The following is a 23096-nucleotide window of genomic DNA, read 5'->3' on the forward strand; positions in this document are numbered from 1 at the left end:
TTTCTAGTAATGTGTGTCACAGTGCGTTCTGCTACGTTTCTAGTAATGTGTGTCACTGTGCGTTCGGCTACGTTTCTAGTAATGTGTGTCACAGTGCGTTCTGCCACGTTTCTAGTAATGTGTGTCACAGTACATTCTGCTACGTTTCTAGTAATGTGTGAGATCCGTGGGTCTTCGTGTTCTCTCAGTTTACATCACTCTCTCTGGGTTATTAGTTATTAAGATGAATTTATAGCACGCCAGTTTCCGTACAGTTCTGGAGTCCCGTCTTACTGATGCTGCGCAGGTTCTTCCTCTGCGGAGCTGTGGTGTGATGTCACCACTCTGGGGACAGAACGCCTCAGGTGAAATAGGCTGCGGGAGGAACGGATCTTCTGTCACGATCAGTTGTTGCTAACGAGATTGTCTCTTGTTAGCCAAGAAGTGGTTTCAGGCAAAGCGCGAGGAACATAATTAAAACTTTGACAGGTCTTAGGTCGGCTGTAAAGCGTTTGCAGCTCCCACACCATCTGCTAATATATTTGACATCTGTATTTTGGAAAGGGAAAAAAAAAAATGATTTTCCTATGGACATCAAATGTAATTACCTGTAATGTATTTTTGCAGCGGGAAGGGGGTGGAGTGTGGATCCAGATTCATAAAGGCCTTAGATAGAGAACGGGTCAGGGAGGTCGTCTAAACATTCACACTCCAGCGGTAATGAGCCCTAATGAAGTCGCCGCAAAGTTACACGTGAATCTATACATTCAGTATTACATCCTGCCGGTGGCAGCCAGGAACCGGAGAGAGACATCTCAATTATCTCTAAATCAATCGCTGACCGGTGTGGAGCAAACACGCTACAATGAGCGCTCACAAATAAGACATGGCCTGACATTGCTGGCCTCGCAGGTATACAGTACTGTATAGTCCTGTCTGCGCCTGAACGCAGCGCCGCGTACATTTCACGCCTGATTTTATGACACTGACAAGCAGGCAACGCTCTAAACTCACCCAGAGGGATGGGGACAAGTGGGAATGCTGTTGAGATCATACTTTCTCCTTCATCCACTAGGGGACACTGGAGTAGACAGTGGGGTATAGACGGTGGATAATTGGAGCCTGTTTCCCGTCCCGTAAGACTCGCATGAGTATGAATTCATAGTGGTTTTCTTCTCTGCATAGCGGCCTCGGTAATTGCGGCGTATTTCTACCAAGCTGCAATAAAAGAGATTTCTACCGTCGTTCCCGGCTATTACTTCCTTTCCGCTTCTTTCTGTAGCGTGGATATTTAGGCTGCGACGCATCCTGTGTGACCTGGATAGACGCTTACTGCCCCATCGCTCAATGTCACCGATAGCGCCAGCCGCTAATGAAATAACTCTGGACTGTGTGCGGCTGATGCATCCACTTAAAGTAGTCTTCCTTATTTAAACCGGGGCAGCTGTCATCTACTCGCACTAATATCGCATAGTACGATAGATACTTAACCTCCGCGGGGAAGTTACTGATTTAATAAGCTTGTAAAGCGAAGTCTTCACTTATTGCAACGAGCGCCGCGAGACCGTTTTTTTGTAGTATAAGCAGATAGAACGAGGTCAACGTTATCCTGTTTATTAATATTATAATCTCAGGGGTGATGCAGAGTCATCTTCTGCTCATTAGGCAAATGATCCCCCATCCCAGACCCGCCATGAGCGTCCTCTAATTGCTCTACCTCCGTCTTGTGGATTTATCTTGGATGGTTGTTTTTCTGGTTGCCAGAGGCTCGCTAGCCCAATTACAGGGCAGCCAAGGAGCCCAGAAGATTTCAGAAGAACTTAACGTGGTTTCTGAAACTCCAAACGGTTGATTTTTTTTTTTTTTTCATTTGTAGCCGCTGACAAAGTGCAATGTGTTGTTCGCTGAGTTTCTACACTTAGAAATATCATTCTTTATTGATTTGATACTAGTTGGCTGGAATGCAGACTGCCCTAGGACCTTGCCGCAGGTTCAGTCTCGTAATTGTATTTATTCCGTGGAATTCAGTTTTGTTGCTGCTTTAGCCGTTATTGGTTTAGCTGCGGTGAAAGGTGAACGAGTCCATGAGAAGAGACGCGTTTCACTTTCAGCACCGCTGTGCCCATCAGAGTTTCTAAACTTTTTTTCCTTTGGATTCCAGATGACGTTGCAACCTGGGGACGCTGAGTCCGTATTATGATACCAATTGCTCTTCTGATTCCAATCTCTAATCAATAAAAGAAGCATCCTAACCCAAAATATAAGTTGTTATAGCTTATTTTTAATGCTGTATTGTTCTCTGTGTATTGTATTGCTGCTGAGAACAATAGATGAAAGGTTTATGCTAATACACCTTGGTGCACCTGGGTACAGCAGAGAAGGCTAGATGAGCGAGGCTCCCTCTGTATATCTTTTTAATTTCTTCTATCAATTTGGTGGTATATAGGGCCTAATTCAGACCAGATTGCTCCTCTGCAGATCTGCTGAAGTCTGCGATCAGATAGTCGCCTCCGAGGGAGAGCGAAAACCCGCCCCGTGCAAGTGTGTGAATGCGTGCGTACGGCGCACCGAAACTTTGCCCGACAGCGGACATCTGCAAATCCGTTCGCAACAAACTCACCATCAAATGATTTTTCCAGTGTGTGCGCAGCCCAGGACTTACTCCTACAGTGCGATACACACAGGCTGACCGGGGCCGGAGCCGACGTCACACACCCCGCCCTGAAAACGCTTGGGCACGCCTGCGTTTTTCCTGACACTCTCAGAAAATATTTGCACCATTCTGACGCTGTTTGGGATCATGCATGCTCGTTGCGGTGTATGTGCAGCCATTCAATAATCGGCGGCTGTGCGAATTCGCACAACAGAGATCAGGTCTGAATCCGGCCCATAGTAAGGAAAGTTGAATAAAACTCATGAGTTAAGTGACCCCTCAATAAGAACTTGCGCGCACATAGGTGTAAGGCGCCTGGTAATTTATGTGTCTGAGGGACGTATTCGTTGAAGAGTGAAAATGTCCTGTGCAGACTATGAGTACTGGCAGTATGTTTGCACAGGGAAATGGCGGCACAGATACAATCCACATAACTTACTATAAACGGAAAACTGACCGCCATCCGCACTGCAGGGGAGTAATCAGCGGCAGGGGACTAACAGGATAACGAAAACCTAAAAGTTGTCTTTTGTAAATGTGTTTAAACAAAATAAATAAGTAAATAACTCTGGGGGTCATCCCGAGTTGATCGCTAGCTAGCTACGTTTTGCAGCCGTGCAAACGCATAGTCGCCGCCCACTGGGGAGTGTATTTTCGCTTTGCAAGTGTGCGATCGCATGTGTAGCCGAGCTCTGCAAAAATAGTTCGTGCAGTCTCTGAGTAGCCCAGGACTTACTCAGCCGCTGCGATCACTTCAGCCTGTCCGGTACCGGAATTGACGTCAGGAACCCGCCCTGCAAATGCGTGGACACGCCTGCGTTTCTCCAGCCACTCCCAGAAAACGGTCAGTTGCCACCCACAAACGCCCTATTTCCTGTCAATCTCCTTGCGATCGGCTGTGCGAATGGATTCTTTGTTAAATCCATCGCCCAGCAACGATCCGCTGTGTGCCCGTACGACACGCCTGCGCATTGCGGTGCATGCGCAGTAGTGACCTGATCGCTGCACTGCGAAAAACGGGAATGACCCCCTTTGTTTCCTTAGTATTATGTGTCTAGGTTTACACTTTTCACTGATCAGCACAAATGCAGTTTATAGAAAGTTGCCGGGAAACGTGGCCGCACAGCTCGGCAGGGAAGGAAATCGCGATTCATTTGGGAAACTAACTACAGACGTATTACCTATTGCGCTTCGGTCAGCGCTTCGTTTCTCAGATGGATACAAATACTGGGGGGGACTGGGTGTCTGATCCTCCTTGGTTGTTGCTGGCTGTATATTACTATATAACTATAGGAGTATTTCTCCAATAACTAGTGTTCCTGCTATCTTTATGCATTGCGGCCCCTTGTAATGTATCTTACTTAGAACATGGGTTGAATGGGTGACTGTAGGGATTGATAGCACCATGCGTGGGACCCACACAGTTCTCGTTAAGGGAAGGGGTTCACTAAAAATGGACTTTTCGGGTGGTCCTGTGCTCTGTGGATGCACCAGTATTGCATAGATTTAGTATTTGGGATGTTGAGGGATTTATTTTTGAACAACAGGGGTAGAATCCTGGATGTCAGAGTGGCTGCGGGTTACAGAGAAGTGGGGCCTCAGACACTCGGTGCCCTGTGTGGGTGCCCTGCGTGTGAGGGGCAGATGAGTCCTTGGAAGTGTCCTCTGTCTATTACACTTTGTGCCTCTCCCACTATGCCTGAGACACAACCAGTGTAAATGCCGTTGTGTCTAGTAATTGTGCTCACTTGGGATCATTCCGAGTTGATCGCTAGCTGCATTTGTTCGCAGCGCAGCGATCAGGCTAAAAAACGGCAGTTCTGCGCATGCGTATGTGGCGCAATGCGCACGCATGACGTACGGGCACAACAAATGATGCAGATTTGCACAGGGTCTAGCGATGCATTTCAGTCGCACTGGTTGCCGCAGAGTGATTGACATGAAGTGAGCGTTTCTGGGTGGCAACTGACCGTTTTCAGGGAGTGTTTGGAAAAACGCAAGCGTAGCTGGGTGAATGCTGGGCGGGTGTATGACGTCAAAACAGGAACTGGACAGTATGAAGTTTTCGCAAGCGCTGAGTAGGTTTTAAGCTACTCTGAAACTACACAAAAAAGAAATTGCCACCGCTCTGCGATACAACCGTTCGCACTTCTGCTAAGCTAAAATACACTCCCAGTAGCGTTTGCACGGCTGCTAAAAACTGCTAGCGAGCGATCAACTCGGAATGAGGGCCACTGTACAGCTGGCTGATGCTTATACATATATGCATATAGTGTATTTACCGTAATGCTGGTACTGCCTTTTGAAGACAATCTGACCTAGGATCAGAATGTTGAGGAGATACTTTGATGGATATGTAAGCATTAAACCTATGGGGGGGTAATTCAGACCTGATGGCTGGGGTGTGTTTTTTTGCATCCCTGCGATCAGGTAGTCGCCGCCTACAGGGGGAGGGGGAAATCGCTGTGCAGGGGTGCGATCGGATGTGTAGCAGAGCAGTTTGTGCAGTCTCTGCACAGACCAGGACTTACTCTTCCAGTGCGATGACCGGGGCCGGGAGCTGATGTCAGACACCCTCCCTCCAAACGCCGGGTCCCTCCTGCGTTTCTCCGGACACTCCTCAAAAACGGTCAATTGCCACCCACAAACGCCCTCTTCCTGTCAATCTCCTTGCATTCGCCGCTGCAGTGGGATTTTTCACACTATCCCGTCACTGCCCGTCGCGCCTGCACATTGCGGTGCATGCGCAGTTCAGACATGATCGCAAAGGAACTAGAGGATCACCTGCTGCAGGCGTCGGTGTTTATCCTAATTAGAGATTATTACAGTCATCACGATTCGTCTGCTATATACAGTGTTATGAGACTTTCCCGTGCATTATAATTGTCGTCTATCTACCATTAAAACAGGGGTGGGGAACCTTTTTTCTACCGAGGGCCATTTGGATATTTATAAAATCTAGTGTGTGTGTGTGTGTGTATATATATATATATATATATATATATATATACCGTAATCAGATTATTACACGCAATTTGCAAACTGTTGCATTTTACCAGTCATAGGGTTACATGTGATGACATCAGACTTATATTCACACCCCTGTCCCCTGTGTCGGTCACTGTGATCTGGATATGAACCAGTTACTGCCGTATCGTAGGTTGTTGCGTATTACATGAATATGGTTATCACCATATAGATAGGACGCCACTGCTGCGGTTTCTGGCAGCCATATTTGTCCTCCCCAGCTGGTGAATATGCTACAATCCCACATTATTCGTAGCAGCGTTATTGAGCCATCTATAAATAATATTACGTAATTTTTGTTGACCTTGGGGTAAAAAATGCAGATTACTTCCCTGTAGATAACTCACCTACAGACCTTCCAGGTTCTCTCTGGCCTGGAGATATATACTAAGTGCGGGGGATGCGGTTAAGATGTCTGCTGTCGGGATCTCAATGGTCAAAATACCGACGCTGGAATCCTGACACAAGGCAGAATGTTGATGCCGGAATCCCAAAAGGGTCAGGAGACTGACACCGGAATTCCAACATACTTACTTCTCCCGACAGGGGAGAGGTAAGTATTGTCCCCTCTATTCCCTAACCCACCCTTCCCGCAGCCTAACCTTTCCCCATGGTGCCTAGCCCCAACCTCTCCCTGGTGTTACCTAAACCTAGCTTCCCCCCCCCCCCCCCCCCCCCTTCCCTGCAGCCTAACCCTAACCGTCCCCCGGTGGAGCCTAACCCTAACCTCAGTTACCCACAGCTTAATCCTAATGCTCCCTCCCCAGTGCCTAACCCAACCCCCCCTACACCGCACCCTAAGCCTCCCACTTAGTGTCTAAACCTAACCTCCCTCCCAGTGGTGACTACTCCGACCTCCACGCAGCCTAACCCAAACCCTTAGTGCCTAAATCTAACTGCACCCACCCGGTGGTGTCTAACCCTAACCCCCCATGCAGCCTAACCCTAACCCTTCGTGTCTAAACCTAACCTCCCTCCCAGTGGTGACTAACCCCTTCCCCGCAGCCTAACCCTTAGTGTCTAAAACTAACCTCCCTCCCAGTGGTGACTAACCCCTTCCATGCAGCCTAACCCTTAGTGTCTAAAACTAACCTCCCTCCCAGTGATGACTAACACTAACACCCCCCCCCTCGTAGCCTAACCCTTCGTGTCTAAACCTAACCTCCCTCCCAGTGATCACTAACACCCTCCCCCCCTCGTAGCCTAACCCTTCGTGTCTAAACCTAACCTCCCTCCCAGTGGTGACTAACCCGACCTCCACGCAGCCTAACCCAAACCCTTAGTGCCTAAATCTAACTGCACCCACCCGGTGGTGTCTAACTCTAACCCCCCCGCAGCCTAACCCTAACCCTTCGTGTCTAAAACTAACCTCCCTCCCAGTTATGACTAACACTACCCCCCGCAGCCCCCCCCCCCAGTAGCCTAACCCTAATCCTTCGTGTCTAAACCTAACCTCCCTCCCAGTGGTGACTACCCCCCCCTTCCCCGCAGCCTAACCCTTAGAGTCTAAACCTAACCTACCTCCCAGTGATGACTAACACTAACCCCCCCTCCCTTCCCCCGTAGCCTAACCCTAACCCTTCGTGTCTAAACCTAACCTCCCTCCCAGTGGTGACTAACCCCTTCCCCGCAGCCTAACCCTTAGTGTCTAAGCCTAACCTCCCTCCCAGTGATGACTAACACTAACCCCCCCTTCCCCCATAGCCTAACCCTAACCCTTCGTGTCTAAACCTAACCTCCCCCCCCCAGTGATGACTAACACTAACACCCCCCCCCCCCCCCTCGTAGCCTAACCCTTCGTGTCTAAACCTAACCTCCCTCCCAGCGGTGACTAACCCCCCCCCCTTCCCCACAGCCTAACCCTTCGTGTCTAAACCTAACCTCCCTCCCAGTGATGACTAACACTAACCCAAGCCCCCCCATAGCCTGACCCTAAACCTAGTGTCTAAACCTAACCTCTCTCCCAGTGGTGACTAACCCTTGTCGGGATAAACGGGGCACTGATGAGTAGGTCGGAATCCCTTCCGACCTGAAACTTTCCGACAAGACGGCAGCTTACGACAGTTATTGAATATACACCATAGTGTCTACACCTGACCTCCCTCCCAGTGGTGATTAACCCTAACCCCCCCCCCCCCCATTTCTTCTTATATCACATATGTCCTTGTAGGACCCTCGTGTCGGGCGGACTTTGCACAGTCTCGGGAGACACGGAATGATATAGGCCACATTTAGTGGATATCTGCCACCAACCCCTTAGCGACCAGAGGCGCGCTGCGATATCATATTACCTGTACCCCCATATCTCGCCTGCATTGTGTTCTCACAGGGAACTATTAAGGCTTCTCACCTTTTAATGTGAATGAAATGAATGTATTGTTTCTTTTTTTATATCAGGAATATTTCATGCCGCACCGCCATGGCGGCGAGGCAGCGGCTTCCGAACACTCATTTGTCTTGGCATTTAATTAGAAAATGGTTTTACGAATGTGTCAGATTTCCCATGCCGACAGATGTTCCAGCCGCTGCAATCATGTTGTTTTTGGAAAGGATTGGAATATGTGTGATTCCCTCCCCCGGCGCTGCCTGCCTTTCAGTCAGGGGGAAGCAAAGCATGTGAGACTGTTCCTAAAACAGGCCTCGGTCTGCGACCCTACCTCTGCATTGCAGGTCATATGGGCGCATAAGGGGGTTACGCCAATATCCCTGTCATGTGTTTCCTGCAGAGAGGACGCAGCAAGGGTTTAATCCAAGTGGAATGTCTTCTTTCCCCGGCCCCGTTGTGAGAAGGTCTTTATCCAAACAGCTGTTTTCCGCCTGCCGGAGGCCCTGGCAGCACAGATTCATGTTACTTACACATTTCCAGGCGCTCACTCCTTGCGTCTGCTATTTGCAGAGGGTACCGCGCCGCTATGTGATGCGATCAGAATTCTCTCCGTCGCCTCTTCTCCTTCATTTGTCATACATGAAATTGATGAATCAGTTTATCCATCTCCTGAGCGCTGGCTATTTGTTCCGCTGACTAACGTACAGGCGCGGAGTCGCATTACTACTCCTGCAGCTGACGTCTCCCGTCGCGCCGTCTCTCTGCAGTATTTGTCTTTCCAAAAGTCAGGCGCATTATCCTGCATGCGGCACATTGACCGACCACCTCTGACTCTCCGGATCTATTGTCTTGTGGGGTTATGCAACAAGACCCAGGGCCTAATTCAGACCTAATCACAGCAGCAAATTTGTTGCAAAACCATGTGCAGTGCAGGTGGAGCAGATGTAACATGTGCAGAGAGCGTTAGGTTTGGGTGGGGTGTGTTCAAACTGAAATCTAAATTGCAGTGTAAAAATAAAGCAGCCAGTATTTACCCTGCACAGAAACAATATAACCCACCCAAATCTAACTCTCTCTGCACATGTTACATCTGCCCCCTCTGCAGTGCACATGGTTTTGCCCATTAGCTAAAAAATTTGCTGCTGCCATCAGATCTGAATTAGGCCCCTAGTTACATAGGGGGACATTTACTAAGCAGTGATAAGAGCGGAGAAGTTGCCCCATCAACCAATCAGCAGCTCTGTATCATTTTATAGTATGCAAATTATAGCTGTTGCTTCAGTTCTGATTGGTTGCCATGGGCAACTTTTCCACTGGCTCACTTCTCCGCTCTTATCACTGCTTAGTAAATGTCCCCCATAGTGTGCTATTAACCCCTGACACGCTGGCCCTTGTCTAGTGGTAGCTCTGGGTGTAAGGTGATATCCAGGTGATCTGACTGGTTAGAGGGTCCACACCTTCCCCCAAGTATAGCTCTCGACAAGGTCACACATTAGGGAGTCTCAACCAGATATCACTGCGTGGTCTCAGGCCTTAATCATCCATGTTCCCTTGTCCGCAATCACCTCACCACATGTACCCACGGCCACGTCTCGCACTGGGCTCAGACCTTGGTACCTACTGATTACATGTCCTGTACCCCAGCTTATAACAGAAGAGGCCGCCCGGCTACATCACTGATATCACAAGCAGGGTTACTGTAGAGTATCACAGGGGTAACGCTGGCCTTTATATAGGATAAAAGTCATATACACAAGATATGACGGTGTACGATACAGAACTGGCAGCCAATGACTACTCACTGTATATGAGGTAATTATGTGACAGGGTGTTGTGCGTGGTTTCCTCTAGGACACAGAACATGGTGCGTGGTTACCTGAGCTGGGGTGGTGATATCAATATTTACACCGGCCGTCGCTACAACCTATCGGGTGGTTTAGTCAGATCCGTCTTGTCAGGTAGATCGCCCAGAAGACAATCAATCTGGAGTACGGTGGTGGTACTCTGTTACGCCACCATTCCTCTCCATGTGGGCGCAGTATATAACGGCGTCTGCCTGGAAATAAATTGCTTACATATTTTTTTTTCTTTTTTGCATGAAATCCAGTACAGCTGAACGCAATTCCTCATGTGTATCATGAAACAAAGGGACTTACTAATTATTGGGTTTTAGACGAGTAATTAGAATTTCTTATTGACGATATTTCTTGGCAAGAAGAAATGAACATTCCCCCAAATGCACTAAAATGTACTAATACTCACTCAAAGGGGCCATCCCAGTGTAAAGAAGGGAAACGATCTCCCTTCTACAGTATATCGGGAGACGGGGACGGTCATTACACCCTCCCAGTAGTAGGATGACCCTATCTGGACTTATCCCGCCGGGGTCAGGCTGCGGCAGCTGTCGGAAATGGACGGACCACAGCAGATTTCGGATTATGGGGATCTTTAATATTTGTGGGTATCTCACAAAACTGGGTGTTTTCAGTGGGGGGGGGGGGGGGGGGGGGGGAATAAGTCGCAAGTATGCAATGGTAAATAGGCCCCAAAGAGCGAAACTTTCTCTGAAAGTTTATTCTAGCAATCCAGAATCAGAAGTGACCTTGTGCCAGATGCAGCCATATTTCTGTCTTTGTTACTGGAAAGGTCTTAATGGAATAAAGGGACACAGTCCATTACCTGCCTCTCATAAGTGAATAATTGGAGCAACAACTCATAAATGTGACAAATACGGTTTTCCCATAATAAAGATACATTTCTGTTCCCCGCCGGTGAGGTGACTTTGCGTTTTCCTGCAAAACAAATACTACAGAGTCTCTCTGCTCTTCTATGTCTGCAGAAAGCAGGAGAATGGAACACAGCGGGGAGGACGGGCGCCTGAGACCGTGGGCGCAAAGATTCTCTGCACTTTACATATGTGCAAACGGGTCCTGCGTCAATAGGACGCAGGCTGGCATCAGGCTGCCATTGATTGACACTCTGATGCTTTGTCGCGGGGGAGGAGGCGGCAAGCTTCGTTTGGAGAAAAAACGGACGCGTGTCGCCGCCATTGAGGGAGTGGGAAGAGGCCAGGGATCTTCGTCGTAGAACGGCGATTTGCTAGCCTCTGCGACGGGCGGCTTGCGTTGCACCATAGGTGCTTTGATCCGATTCTACGTCAGTAGTGATCCGAGAAGGTAGCTTCTCGGATCACTAGTGCAGCAAGAGGCGTGTAATTGACGTCACGTACTGCGTCACCATACAGCGCTGTCACTGATGCTTCCAAGGACGTGATAGCAACGCCAGCCACTTCTGAGTGACCCTCAGTGCGCGGAGAATGAGATCGGTCAACGCGCGCCCCATGCTTAGTTAGCACTGCGCCAGTTTGCGCAGCTTAACGTTCGCCCAGAAACGTTCACACGCATATGCGCCTGCGATGGCGTGATTCTGACTCTTGCGGTAGGTGGGACGGTGTAATGTAAGGCGAGAACTTTAAGACCGCATTCGCGCAATTGTTCAGGCACGCAAGATGGGGTAAAGACGCACATGTGCCTAGGATAGCTGTATGATTTGTTGGGCTTATGTAAATGGCGGATGATCAGGAATACGGCCCCAGCACTAGAGCGTCACTTGTGATTGGCTGTTTGCGGATTCATGGCTGATTGCTGCTCTCTCCATCATATGGACATATACCTGGGTGTTGTGATTATTATTGCCTAATAGAAAATGCAGCTGTTACAAATTAAATGGTTAAAAACATGGAGGCAAGAGGTGCGTCCAGCCATTGTCTGTGACGTGTGTGGGGTAAGCCTGGCGTGTATACTACCGTGCGTGGTAGGACAGGTGCTGCATTGCATATGGTGACGGTATCCGCTTTAATAATGAATGCCAGTAGCGTCGGCAGTGTTGTGGCGACTGGCATCACTGTGTCTACGGTTACGCAATATTTAGATAAACTGGAAGGGTGTATGGGAGGAAGGTCATGATGGTAGTTGGCCGTAGTGACCACTATTATATATTGTTGGGAATAATAGAACGCTCTGCGGTATCATGCCTGTTAGCTGGTGATATTACACATACAGTAGCTCTGGCTGACTGAGGCTATGCATTGCATATGTAATGTTGCCGGTGGCAGTACGATACCTGGGGCAAGCAGAACCTTTTCTGTGGGTGACTCCGTTATTAAGAATGAAATATGAACCTTCCATATTAGGTTGTGTTACGGGCCCAGGTCCACGTGAAGAATGGCTCCCAATACTTTCTCGCTCCTGAAATGTTTTTGTTGGATAATAAACGTCAGCGCGGACCCAAAATAGGGTCCAAATTGTGGCTGATAGTCAGGCCAGAGGAGTCGATCGCCTCCTGGAGTCTCCATTTCCAGTTGTTATAGTAACAGGAGCCGGGGGTGAGGGCTGTGCCGTGTAGTAGCATGGAACCCTGCATGTGTTTAATGTCAAGTCAATGGCAGTGGAAAGAGCAGGCAGAAAGGGCAGGTGACGTTCCGTCTCTCACCCTTTCAGCACCAGAGAGGTGGCCATCTATTATTAATGTTCCTCTGAGGGAACTTGCAGGACCCAGGGTCTCATCTCTTCACTACAGATATCCTTCATCCCGGGAATATCCTTCATCCCGGGAGCAATCATAGCGTCTGCAAACCTACATCACACGTTAGCAAAGCGTTGCTAGGAACCATGGGGGTAATTCAGACCCGATGGTAGCAGTAAATTTGTTAGCAGTTGGGCAAAACCATGTGCATTGCAGGTGGGGCAGATGTAACGTGCAGAGAGAGTTAGATTTGGGTGACTATTTTCTGGGAGTGTTTGGGAAAACACAGGCGTGTCCAGGCGTTTGCAGGGCGGCAATCTGACGTCAATTCCGGGACCTTTGTCGCTGGAATCATCGCACAGGATAAGTAACTACAGGGCTGGTCTTGCTTTGCAGAAAATGTTTTTGTACCGCTCGGCTGCACAGGCGTGCGCACACTTGCAAAGCGAAAATACTCTCCCCGGTGAGCGGCGACTATGTGTTTGCACGGCTGCTAAAAGTAGCTAGCGAGCGATCAACTCGGAATGACCCCCATTGGCCCCCACAGCTATGACAATCTTTTCATTGCCATTGTAGTCAGCGGAAATAGCCGCTGCGCATGGCGGTCACCCACACTCGGCGCATCACAGTGTGGTGATAGGGGAGCCGCTTCAACTGCCCCCACAAACGCCGCAAAATATTGCTGGCCAGAGTTCACTGTCAGCCCCCGGGTACCAGCCGCGGGACGCCAGCAATGGATATCGGCCTGCCCCCAGCCTCCAGTGCCAGCAAACTTATATCAGCTAACTAATTATCTGCCCACCCTCTCTATGAGTCTGGGGGTCGCAGGCAGATAGCTAGCCAATAGAAGTGTGTTAGCATCGGAAACTGGGGGACGGGCTGAGGATCCATCGCTGGTATCCTGTTTGCCGCTGCAACCGGCAGCTGGTTCCCGATGGCTGACAATGAGTCCCGGCCGGAGGGGGCGGCAGGTGGTGTGACTCCCCTATTTCAGTTTTGGACTGAGCTGCAGCCCCACCATCACAGCCGCCGTTGCGTACAGCACAGAGCTTTGCAGGACGTGTACACTGGGGTATCCAATTATCAGAGAATAACATCGGGCGTGAAAACCGGACTTTTTTCGCGACTTTTCCAGATGTTCACCTGTATGTTTTTTGCAGGCTATACAATTTGGTCACCTGTAAAGAAAAATGCCCAATGATACCCCTTGTGTAACAAATAAGCAGCACCGGCTGACCCCAAAGGCGTGTTGTGAGCGTGGGTGATCAGACAGGACAGGTCACAACGGTACAGTTATACATATAACAGGATTATAATCCGCACATTACACAGTTACGTAGAGGTCACAGAAGACGAGAGGCCCTGCTCACAGGAGATTACTTCCCCGCTGTCGTAGTGCTAGCGACTGTGTGATGTTCATGTAACCAGATCCAGAATTTAGATAAGAGATTTGAAGTTTGTGTGAGATTAACTGAATGTATAGCAGAAGGTGGGAGAACTACATGTCCCAGCCAGCGAGCCGCAAGTTAAACCTGAGCAAGAGTCTCATGGACCCATTAAATTCCTGTAAGCAGATCTCCAAATCTGCGTCCCGAAGCCATGCTATATACACCACATATAAATACCGCTACCCTGATATTCTGGGGCACAGAGGTGGCGGCGTGATAAATGACTAATATCGCTCTCATCTGTGCCTACAAAAGGGAAATAGATGGTGCGCGCGGATATAAATCCCTTCTGCATATTTATTTATGCAAAGCACATATTGAGTTACAGAGGCATGAGGGAGCGGCGCTCAATCACTGCGCGCTGGTGATGCAGTCACAGGTGATAGGTGTGGCCTGAGGGGAAACGCTCTCACGCTCCCTCCAGAAAATGAATTCCAGGGAAAGACATTTATCAAATCCTGACGTGATCGTCTGTAACGAGAGGCTTTGCTTTACCCGCAGGGCCCATTGGTGCAGCTTTCACTAATACAGTCACTTCCGAGGCTACGGCCAGGCACGTCCGCTGGGTAATGAGGGAAGGCCTCCATTTTCCCTGTCTGCGTGTCCTGAGGTGACCGGTCAGCGTTGGGAGGACCAATATTCCACATTGTCGTTTGCCTCCACCAGCACGGTGACCGTGCAGCCAGAAATCTATAACATCCGCTGCTTGGGCCACTTCTCTCTCCTTGTAATATAGGCCCAGATTTATCAAGCCTTGGGGAGTCATAAAGTACCCACCAATCAGCTCCCAACTGTCATTTTTCAACCACAGCCTGTAACATGGCAGTTAGGAGCTGATTGGCTGGTACTTTGAGGGACATTTACTAAGCAGTGATAAGAGAGAAGTGTCCCCATCAACCAATCCGCAGCTCTGTATCATTTTATAGTGTGCAAGTTATAGATGTTACTTCAGTGCTGATTGGTTGCCATGGGCAACTTCTCCACTGGCTCACTTCTCCGCTCTTATCACTGCTTAGTAAATGTCCCCCTTTATCTCTGTCTACTTTATCTCTGCATGCATGTGTGGCCGCATTCTGACCATCAGCCGTCAACGGCCAACCCCAGTAAACGTGGTTTTGGAATAAGTTTCCTAGGGAACGGTGACATCACTGCGCAGCGCGTGAAGGCGGAATCGTCCCATGAAACGAACGACTCCACTAGGGGGGCACTGGTACACTGTTACAGTTTTTTGTGAGGTCTGTATTGCCCTGCCCTCCGGCCTGTTTGTTGTTCAGCGTCAGCTGGCGTCACGGAATACGCTGCTTTGTCTTGATCTATGATGATTGTATGACCTGTCTCATACCTCCCAACATTGCAGATCCATGAATCCCCCTTGTGTCGTGCCTCCTCCCCCTGACGTAAAAGGTCCCTTAGGCCACTTGGATCTAGCATCTACCATCGTAAAGGGCAGCTCATTACTTTTCTAGGTCATACCAGCGTTATTTACGCAGGTATGTACCGGATAAAAGGCGGGGTGTTCCACAACGCGGATGCAATGCGTAATACATCCCGCCCCCTATCTGAATTAGCGACATTGACTTTGTGTTTGCTATAGTGTCACTCCCCCACCAGTGACATTAGGGGTCTGTGCTGTACCGACAGGTGGGGGCTACTCGCCGTCACCTCCGTTCCTGCGCTCTCTGCGCTGCCACAGACTCCGTCTCCCAATCCCAGCTAGAAGGCTGCTCCTGTAGTCTGGAACATTTGTCCTTGTTCTGTTAGGAATTGCGTCCCGGAGCCAACAGTATGGCGGCGCTTATTGCCGGGCGCCTTCCTATTTGTATCCCCTTACATGTCTGATCCATTGCTCAAAGCCTAGACAATTACTTCCACTGCTTTCATTCTAATTGCAAGGTCTTTAGAACAGTGCCTTCCCATGTGTGGGCTCTGTATGGCTATTAATGAGTCTCCTAGTACTGTACAACGCTGCGGTATAGGTTGGTTCTATATAAAAGAGGTGTAGTAATGATGGGGAAACATTTCCGTGTCGCCTGAAGAACACGTCTGTAGAGCAGAGTTGTGGGAGCTCCGGCTGATTCCCCCGTATTGCTGTAATGACTGCTCTGTAGACGTATATACAAAGAACACAATAGGGTCATTTATCTTCTGCCGGATGAGTCTGATTATCATTACATGTGGGATTTGCAGGAGCACCGCCCGGTTCTGCGGAAGCCCGGAACCTGGTCACATGACCAAACTCACGAGCCTCCCCGCTCTAATAATCCATTCTCCTTCTATAGGGTTCCTGCTATTTATAGCAGCTCCTAACTGCCGTGTTACAGGCTGTGTTTGAAAAATGACAGCGGGGAGCTGATTTGCTGGTGCAATTTATCACTCACAGTGAAATGTATCACTTATTGATAAATAAAGGCACTAGTATGAAAGCGGGATAAAATAACCTTGCCGCATCTGCTCGCAGGATCACATAAAACGGGCCCATTCCATGGCGAGAGCTCCAATCCGCTTCATTTGCAAACAGAAGTAGCTAGCGCTGGGCGCCGTGATAGTCATTGGCGTTTACTTGTGCCAGCTCTGCTGTGATTGGCCAGCCCAGTCCCAAGCATGCGCTAGTGTTCTACTGTAATTCTCTGCAATGCTCTGTATCTGTATGGCAGATATTCATATGTGCGCCATGTGCGGCCAGGCAGCGCCACAGTGCCTGGCTGCGTGCATATCATTCAGTTGCCCCGGCACTGATACCACACACTACGGGGTGTGAGGGAAAACTTGCAATGCCCGTGCTGCACCCCTTCAGTGGAACGCGCTCCCCCGCTCCATTAGAGTCTCCCCGACCTTGAAAGCAAAACCAGCAAGTAACTTTGTATCTAGGACAAACCTCGTTTCCATGCAAGGGAAGGGGGGGGGGGGGGGGGGCACATATTGTTCCAATTGTAAAGTGCAACGGAATATGCTGCGCTATATATATAAGAAACTTAATAATAATAAAAAATAATACTATTGTTTCTGTGCAGGGTGAATACTGGCTGCTTTTGCATGTAGCCCACACATTAGGCAGCTTTATTTTTACACTGCAATTTAGATTTCAGTTTGAGCACACCCCACCCAAATCTCTCTCTGCACATGTTACATCTGCCCCCCCTGCTGTACAGCGTGGTTTTGGCCAGTTGCTTGCTGTTTTGCTTTACTTACAAACCTGAATGAGGCCATTGTCAGAATGAATAAGAGAATGTGTGTGGCCCGATGATCCAGACCCACTGTGAAACCATCACCGTTTCTTAGGCACAACATACCCACAAACTGGGGGCAAATTCAATTAAACTGCACGAATAAAACCAAGCTTTATAATAAACAATGCTTCGTTATCTCACGCTTTGCTGGTTTTACGAGTCAAAACCCAATTTACTGAGCAGGCCTTGTACGTGGTAACCTCCGAGCCTCCCCCTGTGAGCTTGGACCCCCAAACCTTCCAGACGCTCTGGTGTGAGTGCTTTTGTTAATTACCTGCATTCATTGACCTTAAAAACCAGCAGCAGAAACCAATTGCAGACGTTTTTATTCCACTATATAGAAACGCTGAGAGTTTAAGGGTCATTAGGGCTGTTCAATTAGAGGGAGATGCTGTAATTAGCTCTCTGCTTTGTGTCTGCGCACAGTAGGATGTTTGCAGTTTCACGTTTGCCTGCGCCAGTTTCCGAGAGGATTCCCTAATGTTAAATGTCTTCTGCAAGCAAATGTACTGTTAGTTCCTTTCCGTCAGCTCGGGAAGCCGTAACTCAGTGCAGGTTTGTAATAATATGGTTTTAATGCAGCATATAACACCCTCGGCACTCCGGAGATATTACAGCCTTGAATATTTCATCACTTTGGGACTAAGTCAAGGTCCCCGTCTACGGTAAACATACAAGAGGTTCCACCAGCGCGGCCAAGATAAATGGCCACTAATAGGAGGGAGACGTAAGCCAGATCAATTCATTACGAAAGGAGTGTCTGGTCTACAGGGAGAAAGATGCGTTTTAGACTAATCGAGGACAATGTTTCATATCCAGCGGCCAGGTCGAACATCACTACCAGTTCCAAACATCTACAGAACTTATAAATGCACGCCCCCGAGCCAACGCTTGTCCTTTCAGAAGACGAGTCCGGCGCTTTGCCTTATTAATCACCGGAGGAGAGGCCGCTTCTTTGGCCAAGCTGACGATTCTCCAGCCAAATAGTCTGTGTTTCTATAAAAACAATAGATCATTGATTTGACTGCAGAACGTTCTCTTTTTAACCCGACGTTCAGCAACCAGCGGCTTCAGGAGGGTTAAACGGCAGCCGGTGGCGTCGCCAGTCAACCCGAGTCGGCAAAGTAATTGCGTGTGATTAAATGAGATTACTTAGAGTGCATTGCAGAGCCGGCGCTCAGGTAGTTTTCCTTTTTACTCCTCGTCGGCGAAAGCGACTTCTGAATGCCTGAAGGATATTAATAAGAAACCAGGCAGGAACATTTCTCAGAGTAATAGAAATGCCAGAGCTTTAAAAGTTAAAAATGAACTTGAAAATGCCACTAGACGTCGGTTCGTAGCAATGGGGTCAAACTCAGGAAGGGACCTTATGATGTCTGCGGTATCTAGACAACCGGCGTAAGGATTCAGGAAATTGAAAATCATATCTGGAGATCACACGAGTGACAAGAGCCGGAAGAATGGAGGACGACGGGGAAAAAAGACTTATAGAGAGAGGACGAGGTGGCCATCTTCCCTAAATAGAAAACCAATTAGAGTTCAGTATACAATAGTAGTATTCAAGGCATAGGGGGACACTCCGAGTTGTTCGCTCGCTAGCAGTTTTTAGCAGCCGTGCAAACGCTATGCGGCCTCCCACTGGGAGTGTATTTTAGCTTAGCAGAAGTGCGAACGAAAGGATCGCAGAGCGGCTACAAAATAATTTTGTGCAGTTTCAGAGTAGCTTCAGACCTACTCAGCGCTTGCGATCACTTCAGACTGTTCAGTTCCTGTTTTGACGTCACGAGCACGCCCTGCGTTCGCCCAGCCACGCCTGCGTTTTTCCTGGCACGCCTGCGTTTTTTCGAACACTCCCTGAAAACGGCCAGTTGACACCCAGAAACGTCCACTTCATGTCAATCACTCTGCGGCCAGCAGTGCGACTGAAAAGCTTTGCTAGACCTTGTGTGAACCTACATCGGCCGTTGTGAAAGTACGTCGCGCGTGCGCATTGTGCCGCATATGCATGCGCAGAAGTGACTTTTTTTACATCATCGCAGCGAACATTTTCAGCTAGCGATCAACTCGGAATGACCCCCCATAGACTGTGGCTGTACTTGTGCTTGTTGGGCAGACCCCCCCTCAGTACGAGGGAGAATGGGGGACCTCCGTCCCCCCGTCCCCCCATCCCTCTCGCTCTTCCCATTCCTCAGACCCGTGGTCTCGGCGTGACTTCCATTCAGTGCGTAGGGTCAGGATTTATAGAGAGGTTGTCCTCCGCTGACAGCAGACAAATGACTGAGTAATTTATGTTAAGTGCTAATTTAGCAGTATTTTCATCTCTCGATGATCTTCCTGACAGTGGAAGCTTTTTAATATCCAAATCAGGAAGATTTGCAGGTTCTGGACCAGAAAATGACATTTTAATGGAAAAATGCTGTCTCCAATGAGTGAGACCCCATTTGTCAATTAATCCGCTGATGGTGGAAATCGTCTGGGAAATGAACAATAGAGAATCCGCTGTGTATAGGGCAGGATCACAGGGATGTTCTGCGGGACAAAGGCAGGAATTACACAGAGAGGGGAATATACGCGCGCGTGGAGGATAATGCTCTGCAAACAGGAGCTGAGGCGTCTTGTCATGGAGAAATAGATCGTTGTGTTGTGCATCTTACAATATACGATGCCTCATTCTCCTGACACAATTGGGGACTCTCCTAGGGTATGGCGGGCTAGTACATCTGAATAGATGTAAGCCACACATTGCTGTAATATAGGAATTTCATTTGTTTCAGAAGAATCGCTTCACATTATGGGCCTAATTCAGACCTGATGGCAGCAGCAAATTTGTTAGCTAATGGGCAAAACCATATGCACTGCAGGTGGGGCAGATGTAACATGTGCAGAGAGAGTTAGATTTGGGTGGGTTATATTGTTTCTGTGCAGGGTAAATACTGGCTGCTTTATTTTTACGCTGCAGTTTAGATTTCAGTTTGAACACACCCCACCCAAATCTAACTCTCTCTGCACATGTTACATCTGCCCCCCCTGGCAGTGCACATGGGGGATCATTCCGACCCGATCGCTCGCTACAGTTTCTCGCAGCGCAGCGATCGGGTCGGAACTGCGCATGTGCCGCAGTGTGCCAGCCGTCGTTGCCTAGTGATCGCCTCTGAGGCGGTCGCTGAGCGAGAGGGGGCTGGACGGCGGTGCTAAGTCGCCATTTAGGGGGCATGTTCCTGCCGGACCAAATGGGGGGCAGGTCGCAGCGGCTGTGTGACGTCATACGCAGCCGCTGTGGGCCGGGGAGCGACGAGTAGCTCCTGGCCAGCGCGCTAAAGCTGCGCTGGTCGGGAGCTACTCTTGAAGTGCAAAGGCATCGCCGCTGTGCGATGCCTTTGCACTTTTCGGGGGGTGGGGCACTGAAATGCGGGGCGGACTGGCCCTGTCCTGGGCGTCCCCCCGCATGTCAGTGTGAATGATCGTAGCTGTGCTAAATGATCGACCCCCATGGTTTTGCCATTAGCTAATAAATTTGCTGCTGTGATCAGGTCTCGATCAGGCCCAATATGACTAAAGGCCTCGTCAAATCGTCGCTATAAGGTCACATGTTTCCTTCCACAATTTCTATAAATTATTTCCTGCGCCTCTCACGTTGTACAGAACATTATGGAAGCATTACCTGGACTGCAGCACAGGTGCAAGGCTCATATGCGCATACTGCAGATAACGCGTCACTTCCTTTGTTTTCTAGCAAAGGAAAAGACCTTGTATATCACGTCTATAATAAAACTGTACAAATAATGTACTTTATTTTGGTGTCTATATAGTAAGGAAGAAGCTACCAAGTGCTACGTTAGCTTCATGTAGCCGTGGGTGTGAGAATATTCTGGCTATGAAATAGATGTAAATCTGAACCTTTAACTTCGACAAACCACATATTACAAATTGGGGCTCAGCTACAAGACGCAGTGGTTCCCAAACTTTCTCGGATCACGCTGCAATATTTCCATGACACCCCTAGACCAAGAGTTTCCCATTGAGATATGCAACAAAAATTATTAACATACACAGATTGTGTTTAGCTGCCACCCTTGGGCACAGTTATGTGGCAGTGGACGTTGTTGCACTTCTATTTGCCCATGTTGCCATCAGCCTATCACGCTGAATAGAAGAGGAGGAAAGAAAACCGCAAAGAAGGGAGAGATGGGAGACAAACACACACGGGGAGAGTCACACATGGGGCAGACAGAGAGTAATACAAAGATGGTGATGGACACACAGGGAGGACCATAGACACAGACATACATAGGATGGGCCAAATTTGGTGGGATTGAGAGAAGAGGAGATTTGGCTTCTGCCAGGACTTGGTGTGATGAAAACTCTGTGGAGGCGGGGCATGGAGAGAAAACGCAGGAGGCGCAGTAAGCTGTGCAGCGGGAATAAATGGCTGCCTACAAAGCTGCCGCTCAAATTATATGATTTTTGACCGGACCACAAGCCCACGGTGCCCAAGCAAACAGTATGGGAGCTATTGGACTCATGAATAGCTTAATCTTTGCCATCTGCTGGCCATATGTGGTACTGCGGCATCCCTACATTGCCACCGCTCCTCAGAAGGCAGCGGGTGACACCTGGGTGCTGCCTGCACCCCACTAGTGACGCCACTGCTGGAGACTTCTCTTGAAAAACTTAAGCAGAAACATTTTTGTGAAACTGATATACTGAATTAGAGCTATGGAATACAATTTGTCAGGGTGGTGTAACCAGAACTTTGTCTGACCCAAAGCAAAACCGGATCCTACTCACTGTAACCTATGTAGTGAACCCTAGATGGAATTGTTAAATACGATTTTCTTAAGGTTGTTAAGAAGAAATAGCATGCGGGCAAATAAGGTAAAGGCATCGAAAAATGACCACAATAACCCGGAGACAAGCTAAGGAGTCTATTCACGAAGCAGTGAAAAGTGTGGAGAAGTGGGCCAGTGGAGTAGTTGCCCATGGCAACCAATCAGCATTACAGTAACATTTATAATGTGCATACTATACAGTTGTACGGAGCAGCTGATTGGTTGCCATGGGCAACTTCTCCACTCTTTTCACTGCTTCATGAATAGACCCCTCAGTAAAACCCCTTTTCCACTGTAGCACGGGTCGCAGCCGTGTGCTACAGCCGCCTTTTAGACAGCGCGCTGGCCAGGAGCTACTCGTCGCTCCCCGGCCCGCAGCGGCTGCGTATGACGTCACACAGCCGCCACGGCCTGCCCCCCATTTGGTCTGGCCGCGCATATTGCCGGGTTGGTGACGCTGTTAGTGACGCGGCAGGGGCGGCGCTGGGAGATCACATGATCTCCCAGCGCTGCCCTCCCTATACGCTGTGAACGGGGACCGTGTCACCTCGACACTGCTCCCGTTCACACTAGACAGCTTACCGGGTTGAACACGTGTTCAACCCGGCTAGCTACCCGGGTAGGATTCCCGGATCACTTGATCCGGGAATTTGCCGGGGGACCCTTTTCCACTAGGGAAAAACACCGATAAATGCGCGCCCCCGCACATTTACCCGTGTTTTAAGGAGCTAGTGAAAAAGGGATATAACATGGAATCAGAGCTGCTAATATATGTGTGCTATAGTTGGTTAATAGTGAGGGTTATTAAAGAAATAGGGGATGCCGGAAGGGGCTGGTGAGGTGTAAGGAGAAGAAGGGGATGCAGGAAATGGTAGGGGGTGAGGAGGGAGGGCGTGGAGTCAGTACGGCTAGAGACGTAAAAAGGGATAGAGGACTGTTGGCCAAAAGTAAAGTCTGGGGGTAATCATGGGATATCAAGTGCGAGTCTCATAATAAGAGGTAAAGGGAGACCACAATCCATATAAACTAGTGATGTATTCTAGATGGTAGTCATAGAGATGGGGCGGGGGTCTACTTTTTTCC

The 23096-nt window shown here is 49.0% G+C and overlaps 1 protein-coding gene across 2 annotated transcripts in view; it reads left to right on the forward strand.

Moving 5' to 3' along the window:
• The window catches only part of IGSF21 (immunoglobin superfamily member 21), a 555163-nt gene that overhangs the window by 360043 nt on the left and 172024 nt on the right, over positions 1 to 23096 (forward strand). The window lies entirely within an intron of this gene.

This window comes from Pseudophryne corroboree, chromosome 10, assembly GCF_028390025.1.
Source record: "Pseudophryne corroboree isolate aPseCor3 chromosome 10, aPseCor3.hap2, whole genome shotgun sequence".
In the NCBI taxonomy this organism is placed as follows: domain Eukaryota; kingdom Metazoa; phylum Chordata; class Amphibia; order Anura; family Myobatrachidae; genus Pseudophryne; species Pseudophryne corroboree.